This window comes from Botryllus schlosseri, chromosome 2 (assembly GCF_051294905.1).
Source record: "Botryllus schlosseri isolate E-star chromosome 2, Bs_hap1, whole genome shotgun sequence".
In the NCBI taxonomy this organism is placed as follows: Eukaryota; Metazoa; Chordata; class Ascidiacea; order Stolidobranchia; family Styelidae; genus Botryllus; species Botryllus schlosseri.
The window spans coordinates 37,193,774-37,203,638 of record NC_137237.1 but is presented as its reverse complement, the minus strand read 5'-3'; the positions used below and the strand labels follow the sequence as shown (position 1 = coordinate 37,203,638).

Here is a 9,865-nt window from a genome sequence, read left to right as displayed (position 1 = left end):
CGCTGATTGGTCGAAAGACAATGGCCATGGATACGACGCAGCAACGGAGGACGCTGCATTTACTTAAGCCTAGTTGGCACTACATTATAGTCCAATAGCCGTGCAGGCTGTATAACAGTGGTCGGGAACCTTTTTTGTCCGAAGAGCCATATTGGCCCTATTTTTTCCGTCTCAACTCCCAAAGAGCCACACATGCCAATCAACTGTTACGCTTCAATTGAAAATTCATGACGTCATGGTAGCACTAATTCGAGCTCACTATATGTGATTCCTCGTGTGCGCCATATTTTCTCAGTAAAATATCGTATATATTCTTCGGAAATAAAGGTCGAAACGAGAGGTATAGAACAAACGCGCCCAAGCCCCACCCTTGATAACGTAATTCATATGTAGCTTAGAATTTTTTTACAACTGATATTAATCGAATGTGACTTTCAAACTGATTACGAAAATCTAAATACTTAATCGACTTCTCAAAGTATTCGGCGGTAACATAACGTTGCGCTACACGCCTACATTTTATCGCCGGTAACACAGAGCTATATTAACCGATCAATAACGTGGATAGCTATGACGCTGTTTGTAATTCGAGTTTGTAATTGTCACATTCACAACAGTTCATTTCGCGACGTAGATAAGGAAGACAAGGCGTATTTGTAAGCTGCATTTTGAAATGGACGGCGCCGTGCTATGCTCTTTGATTAATCAACGTATCGCACAATTCAAGATTTCGGGTCGGGTACATAGAATTCGCGAGTGATATTGGCCGCCGGCGTGACAGTAACTTAAATTTGATGATTTTGAAAAGAGGGGGTACGAGCCCCTAAACCTGAAGACGACATTGTCTTTACCTCTCAAAGACATGTTTGTACTGCCACGAGAATAATTATTTTGGCCGTGATTAAAATTTACCAACAACTCGTTGCAATATTGATCAATTCAATACAAAAATAAATATTTGCCAAAGAGCCATATCTTATACCCAAAAGAGCCATATATGGCTTGCGAGCCATAGGCTCCCGACCACTGCTGTATAAAAACGACAAGATTAGAGTTAAATGTTGATTTCTTCATCAATAATAAGAATTATTAGGAAATAAAGTAAAATATTCAGTACCACATACTCGAATATAATGCGTCAATACTGCTGTGTTTATAAATGCAGTGCCACCAATGGTATGGAACTGGGGAAGAACCGATCTTTCCATTCATTTCCCTCCGACGCAAAGGACAGGAAGGCTTGAGAATGCAGAGTAAGAGGGCAGGAATTCAAGCCTACTTCGACGAGATATCCCGTTTTGTGATTTTTATACAATTATGTATATTGTATACATAAAACATCAATAATATCATGAATGCAATTCTTTCGGTTTGGCTCGTCTCCATCATCGGGTCATCTAATCGCAGTCGTTGTCGAAGACGAATTTGTAGTTGAAGTCGTAGTAGAAGCCGCCGTTAATTGGCGTTCGTATGCGTCTAATGTTCATATTAAGTCTTTGTAGTCGTAATTTGATCGTTTATGATGATTGGTGGATAATTTGGGTGGGTATTAGTGGGGGAGTGATATGGGTTGAGGAAGGGTTGGGATTATGGGATGGGATGGGAGGTTAGGATGCTTGGGATAGGTTGTGGGTGAAATGGTTGGGTTTTGTGGGTTGATAAATACAAATTATCGCGAACTATCGGATAGCTTGCATTATAGTCGGATCTTGTGGTCAATCATATACGTTGCGCATAGTTTCGTCGGGTGTAGCGTCGATAGCCATATGCAGGTTTATAAATATTTTGATACAGATTTTGCATTCTCTTTGAAATCCTTTTACGTTAATCGACTTTAGTTTCAATAGATTCGCCATCATGTCAGTCGAGGAGAATTGTTGCGTTGGTTCTTCTTATTGTTATTCGGCTTTTTCGCTTGACTGCTTGCAGTTCCTTTGGTAGTCACTCCATCTCTGTGTCCATGTTTCATAGTCTGTTCACAGCCGTTTGCCTGTTTATGAGGTTTCGTATCCGACGGCTTTTTGATGGCTGGCTTTCCGGCCGTCTGTATTTCCCTTTGTTTGTCAGTTTTGTAGTTTTCCAACACGGCTTGCGCTGGCTCGGTTTCCTCCTGTGTTGTGTCTGCATTTCCGAATGCGGCGTCAGTTAAGGAGTATGTTTTGATAATTGCCTGGCTCTTCTGCCTTGTTTCGTTCCTTTTCATGTCGTCGTTCCGGGGTGTTTTCGGGTCAAACGTACCTACCGTTTCATTGTTGGCTATTTCAGCATTTTCATGCTCGGTCGTATACCCGGGCTTGTCTCGTCGAAGTTTGGACCTGCACTCGTCTGCACGATGACCCAGTCGTTTGCACATCGTCCATTCCAATTTTTCATTTGGGCATTCCGTTACAATATGTCCCGTCAGATTGCAGTTGTAACATCGCTTCTGATAAGCGTCTTCAGCTGTTCTGATAAGGCATACATACCGATCAACTTTTATATGGTAGGTTTTTTAATTTATTTCTGAATTCTTCCACCCAGATGTTAATGAAACCATTATACCAGTTCGGGTTTCTTTTGAAGACCCTGGTCTGGTTAATAACCGTCTCGAAACCGTATTCACTCAATTGTTCGACTATATTCTCCTCTTTGGATTCGCATGGTATGCCTTTAACAATGAGATGTGTCGTTGAACGTCTTGTGGGTTCGAAAGTTATATTGCGGAATTTTGCTTCATTAAGGTTTTGTCTCATCTGTTGGTACAATTCATCTCTCAAATTCTTTCCATTGGTTTCTGTGATCAAATTCATTATCCATATTCCCTTCCTCTGCTCATATAAGCCTGCAATGTATTTGTAGTATTTACTTGTGATGCTGCTGTGTTGTAATTGTTCAATTATCGTAACGACCTGAATGTCTTCATTTCCCTTTATATAGAACAGTGGTCGGAAACCTATGGCTCGCGAGCCATATATGGCTCTTTTGGGTATAAGATATGGCTCTTTGCCAAATATTTATTTTTGTACTGAATTGATCAATATCGCAGCTACTTGTTGGTGAATTTTCATCACGGCCAAAATACCTATTTTCGTGGCAGTATACGCATGTCTCTGAGAGGTAAAGACAATGCCGTCTTCAAGTTTAGGGGCTCGGACCCCCCTCTTCAAAATCATCAAATTTAAGTTACTGTCACGCCGGCGGCCAATATCACTCGCAAATTCCATGAGCCAGTATTGTTAGTGATATATACTGGAGCCGAATCTCGGAACCTGTTAATTGGCACGCTAATGATTAGTTGTCTGATTGCGACGTTTATTTAGTTGCCTGACGTAACGACTATTCGTGCTGTTAAGATGTCTCTTCTGTAATAAACGTTTGTCGTGTGGCGACATCGTTTCGTGGTGCAACAGAGAGTACAGGCTCTGTATCCTGGCGTGGTGGCAGCGATGGGATTCGAACCCACGCCATCGAAATGACTACTGGCTCAAACCTTCTGGCGATGTATCCGAATCGAAATCATGAATTGTGCGATACGTTGAGTCAAAGAGCACAGCGGATATGGCACCGCCCATTTCAAAACGCAGTTTTCAAATACACATTGTCTTCCCGATTTACGGCCCGAAATGAACTGTTGTGGATGTGACATTCACAATTAAAAACTCGAATTACAAACAACGCCATAGCTATCCACGTTCCGTTTTCTCCACGTTCTGTGTAGTATAAAATTTATGCGTGTAGCGCAACGTTATGTTATCGCCGGAACAAACTATAGATAACTTGTTATCGATAAAAACTGCGTACCATTCCTACGCACAAATATTTCCGATATTGACCGTGCCGATGGCCTCCTAGGTAATTGCTTCACTAATTATGTACGCGCCATTGCAGAGCGACACCAATATTCTATAATCCATTTCTTAGCTGTACCGAACGAGTTGTACACGACCTTCATTTCGCGATGATGATAATTCGACATATTACAGTGGCAGTGTCGCTATCAACAGGCTACTGTTTCATTCAACCAATTGACAACTGATGGCCTCTAACGCGTTTTCGCACTGTGATGCAACAGATATCGCTACTTGATTGAAAACTCGGGACACCTCGACTAACCATCGGGCGTAACCTTTCCAACTTGATGAGTCGCGCTTAGCAGTAATTAATCACACGATTAGCAATAATCCGGATCAGCTAACTTTATTATCTCCGCCTGAGATGCGTTCCGATCAGCTGTATTTAATCACACGATTAGCATTCTCCCTGGTCAGCTGACTTTATTATCTCCGCCCTTGGATTTTCGGAATCAGTGTGACAGTCACATTCGATTAAGATCAGTTATAATAAATTCTAAGCTACTTATACAAGGAATTGCGTTATCCTTGGTGGAGGCTTGGCCCGTCCGCGTCTTCCCTTCGTTTCGAGCTTTATTTTTGAACAATAAATGCCAGTTTTTACAGAGAAAATGTGGCGCACACAAGGAATCCCATGTACTGAGTTCCAATTCGTGCTACCAGGACGTCACGAGAATTTCCAATTGTGACGTAACAGTTGATTGGCATGTATAGCTCTTTGGGAGTTGGGATGGAAAAAATAGGGTAAATATGGCTCTTTGGGCAAAAAATGTTCCCGACCACTGATATAGAAAGTATTTGGCCTGGTATGGTTGAACATCGGTGTTTCATGATTGGTTTTTCTCTGTACTTTTGGATTCTCTGCTCTTTCTGTTACTGTTGCATATGATACTTGTGTAGCATTTCATTGTGCATAGGTATCGTCAGCGTTGTACGTCTCCATGGCCGTCGCCATTGGTAATCGGATATTTCCTGAATTGTTACGTCGTATAGTCAGCTATCCAGTATATCCAATATCAAGTATATATCGAGTATATCCTGTAATATCTCGTTCTTTCGCGCACTTAATAAAACCAAATACTCCCTGGGCCCTATAGTGTAGTTCAAACCTTGTTTGCTTGTTTGTTAGCTATTGTTACGCAATATGAATTACACGGTCTGTCTTTAAATTGTCACGTCACGAGTTTCCAAATCCTTAGTCGTCAAGCGAGTCAATAAATGAACAAAATTAGCGGCATGACCAGAACGGGCATGACTAAACAGAAAGCGGGAGACTGACGTCCTCATTTCCCGATGATTTGTAACACTATATATTTGGTTACTGAAGCCACAGCTAAAGCCGTATTTTCAGTTTATGTGAGCAGGTTGCCGTGTTTGAGGAATATTTTTTTAATCGAAATTATGAGAAAAACACGGCGTGAAATACAATCAGTCAACTGAGGCTGAGAGTACACGCATTTCGAAAGACCTGCTTGCGCAGTTAGCAATACAAAAAGGCTATTTTTTCAAGCTACGCACAGCTCGAAAAGCAGCGACCAAGACTAACTTCGTAATATTCGAGATAAATGTATTGTGTCTTAACAGAAAAAGGTGTCTGGGCGTTGAAGTGTTTAAAAAGAGTTAGTCATGTTTCTTGTTTACAATTGTTGTGAACAATGACAGTAAATAAATTATATTTTTTGGTAATAAACCCTCACTTTCTCATTACATAATAATAACACACCCACCTAGCAACTTGTGCAAACAATGTAATATATTGCATTCTATCCATAATTAGGATTAATACGTCGCAGATTATGGTTCAAATTATTGGCTCGACCGGACAAGGTACTTCCTGTTGAGCCTTCGGGACAAATCAGAGCCCACCACTGCTTTTTTGAACAACTACACATATAATCGATTGATCTAAGCACATTTGATTTCCGTGATAATGTGGGGTGAAAATTAGATATACCCGATTTTTTAGTTCGAAATCATGTTTATGCACCGATGTCAATGAGAAAAAAAGAGTCGAATGCATCAAATCTTATAATAAAGATACAACTCAGTAGTAGACCACCCCAAGAAGGCATAAAAAGATGATACAAACAAACAGAACCCACAACACCCTGGATATGTACATCTCGACAAGGATTGATGCATTTGATTCTTGCGTGCCCAATGGAATGGGCGTGAAGGCAAAATCTGGTGCGATGAAGTAGTGATGTCCACAATTTCACGATGGGGTAGAAATTTCAATACAATTACTTTCCGTCTATATAATATGGATTCCCTGTAGCTAGTTTTCCAGGCTTGATTACCTGTTTCAGTTGGGAGGTGGAACGATGTAGTAACTGTTTTAGGACATGACGAAGAACGCTCGTGCTCACCTTGCTCCTGAACGATGTCATGATGAAAACAGCGTTCGCAGTAACAGCCAGCACAGAAACAAAGGTCATGTAAACGCACAGAGCATTTAACACAGAAGGCTGAGCAGGTTCTATGAAACGTTCCGACCAATTCAGCGCTATCTTGATACGAGAGTTGTACGTTTCGTTACTTGCAACAGCCATCCGTGATATCGCAACTAGTCCCGTTCAGTGAAGCATTCGGTTAGGCTCGCATTTGCTTCGTGTGTCACAGCTGCTTGGTAACAGTTGAAGTTTATTAGGCTCTTATTTCTACGGTAAAAGTACATAAATACTCAGAAAACATTTATACCTGCACGAAAACAAAACCACACCAGTGACCATTGGGTTTATTGCCCAACGAGATTGGCGCATTCGAAATGGAAAATCAACTTTAATGTCTATACATATGGAAACAACACACATAATTTTGAACATGGGTCAAAACAAAACGATTTGACGGACGTCAGTTATAATGTTTGTTGGAAATGATGATAACACTGCGTTCATTTATAAATAATTTATTTTTGCACAATCCCGGAATTTGATATTGCGATTTCAAAGCGCACGGGAGCGGTGTGCTTGCTGAATAGCGCTTTCAGCGCTACATTCGTTACAGTAGAATTTCTTAACTCGTGGACTGTTCGTGTGCCTCTTATACCCCACTGCAGACAGCCTACTTCTGTGCACCGACGAACAAGCGCAGAACGATGTATAGGTTGGTTGGCTGACTGACTGACTGACTGACTGACTGATCTAATTCATTTAGGCACATGCTGTTTTTCTAGTTTGGGGTTCGGTCAACCGCAACGATGTGCGCCCCACATACCGACAATCACAGCGACATTGGATTTATATATAATATTCTCCTTTTGAAAAGCAATAAGCACATCTGAACAGATTATTAGCGCCCGGTGAACAAGTGTCGATATCAAATTTAATTTTCGTTGTTTGGGCAAAATGAGCCCCAGCTGATGAAGTGACCTTTACATTTTGGATTTCTATATACTAAAGTGATGATACTGGTGTTGATCCTTTCCGTCATACGGCGGTAAAGGCTGGTGACCCGCTAAACTCTTTGTCCATGGTGAAGTTCAGAGACGGGTGCAAGTTGTGTAAAGAATCTAAATAAACATTGCACTCTTCTTCATGTCGAAAATTGCAAACGTGTCATCAACGTATTCAATATACATACGCGGCTTGCTTACATTTGAAATTAATTTGTTTTCCTGGAACCAACGAATATATTTGTCAAGCAAGGTCCATGGCAACAGCATCAATATGGCGATACATATTGTTGTTAAAGCTGAATTCAACCGAACGGGTGGCAGTTTCAGGTAGCTCAATGAAGATGTTGTACGGAAACTAGGGTGGATGCAATGTGCTGAATAACGTAAAGAATCGGACTTTATTAGGGTTGCCATACGTCCGGAATTTCCCGGACATGTCCGGAATTTCACTGAAAAATCTGCGTCCGGGAGGAATTCCTAAAATATGCCCAAATGTCCGGAATTTTGAAAGGTTGAAGTAGGCTCAAAAGTTTTTCGTAAGTCAACATAAACAATATTTTTTTCAAGCAGATTTATGATATTCGAAATTCTTCTTCGCGCTGCGCGCGAGGTAATGCAACGTTTATTGGTATTAGTACGGGCACCTGGCATCACATTCGCCAAACAAATGCAATCAAAATTAATATAAATTACCATAATTTACTAAAATAAGTCCAACGGTAATCGCAATTATAAGCTAACGGTATAGTACTAGAGTTGGTTAGGGCCGATTGGATGATTTAGTCACAGACAGTGGTTTCAAATTCTTGGGCTCGTTTACCTTTATCTGGGGATCGCGATGATGTTGGACGCAATCACCGTCCTAGGCCGGGAGTAAGTTTGGGCAAGCTGAATTTTTTTAATAATCAGCTTATCAAGTTTTTACCAGGGCCATGGAACATTTTTAAGTTTGAAATGAGGTCGCGACCATTAAAGGCTGGAAATCACCGGATGAGCAACCTGCTGGTGCATTTTATAGTAGCCCAATGAAAAAAATCAAAATTATTGAAGAATTCCTTGATAAAATTTCACAGCCAAATGCATATAGTAATTGCCCAAGAAGTTACATCGATTACCCTATGGTGGGTTAGAGATCAGTGCTTTTTTTGGGCGGAAGGGGGCGGGAAAAATGTTGTCTCGGACCTGAATAAAATAAAAACAAACAATCAGATAGCCGCATCGACCTAACAGTATAGCGGGACTGTCAAACACAATCCTGACAGGCCAAACACGGCCCGCCAGACGATTTCATCCGGCAAGTGGAGAAATCTATTGCACACCATAGCAAGTAGCAATCAGCAGAGTTCACATTACAGAGGGTCCAATTCATGACCTATGTTCCACTCCCTTCCTGTATACAGTCGTTTGACAATGCTTTGCTAGTGTGACGTCATATTGACAGACAATGTGTAATACCTCTTCTTAAATCCGCTAGTGGGCGCTACAGAGTGTGCGGAATTTGCTTCACAAAAATATGGTAACCCTAGACTATATCATCACACCAAAATTGCCATTCTGGGTCTCAAGGATTAAACAATCCCAAAACGCCACTTTGAAAGTAAATTTTTATAAAAATAGGATGTCTATATCGTGCAAATATCCCAATACGTATGATTGAACGTAAGTTACAATATGATTGTTTGTTAGCGGATGGCAAAATGAGAATAACAACTTGATATTTGCTCCACCACAACTGAACAAGAGCACAGGATCGAATCCAATAGCCGTCCTACATTTGCTACATTGTGTCCATTGTTCCAATCCTGTACCGCTGAACTACTTGAAAAGCTGCAAATCACCTTTCCTAACGATATCAACCTTAATAAAGGGACGAACAGTGTAGTATCGAACTATAGCCGGTCTGACAATATATATTGCCTATATATAGTCCTATACTCTAGGACAGTGGTCGGGAACCTTTTTTGTCCGAAGAGCCATATTGGCCCTATTTTTACCATTTTACCTCCCAAGGAGCCATACATGTCAATGAGTTGTAACGTCACAATCGAAAATTCCTGACGTCATTGTAGCACTAATTTGAACTCACTACACGGGATTCGTCGTGTGCGCCAGACTTTCTCTGTAAAAACTCGAACTAATCATGCTGGTTGCCTTACTTGAGCATGGGAAACGTGAGTTACGAGAACGTAGGTTCGCCGTGATGCTCCTTTTAAATGCGAGCACCCATGATCACATGGGTAGGTGGAGCCAACCATGGTCCCTACAGCAATCTATGTATAGGCCTGGCCTACCCACTCTAAGCTTTTAACTAAAATTTTGAAACCTTCAATTTTTATTTGTATTTTCTATTGATGTTCATGAATGACTAGATTTTGAGCATTTTTCTCCCAAATTCACACAATTTGCGTTATATTGTTCGAAAATAAATCGCGAAACGAGAGGTAAGCAACAGAGGGGCCAAGCCTCGCCATTGATAACGCAATTCATCGTAAATAGCTTAGAATTGATTATAAATTATATTAATCCAATGTAACTGTCGCACTGATTCCGAAAATCTAAATACTGATCGACTTCTTAATTCTCAAAACATTCGGCCGTAGAGCTACTTGCTTGTTTGTAATTGTGATGAATGTCACGT

General features: G+C 40.9%; 1 protein-coding gene across 1 annotated transcript in view; it reads right to left on the bottom strand.

Moving 5' to 3' along the window:
- The window catches only part of LOC145434596 (uncharacterized), a 269,611-nt gene that overhangs the window by 181,568 nt on the left and 78,178 nt on the right, over positions 1-9,865 (bottom strand). The window lies entirely within an intron of this gene.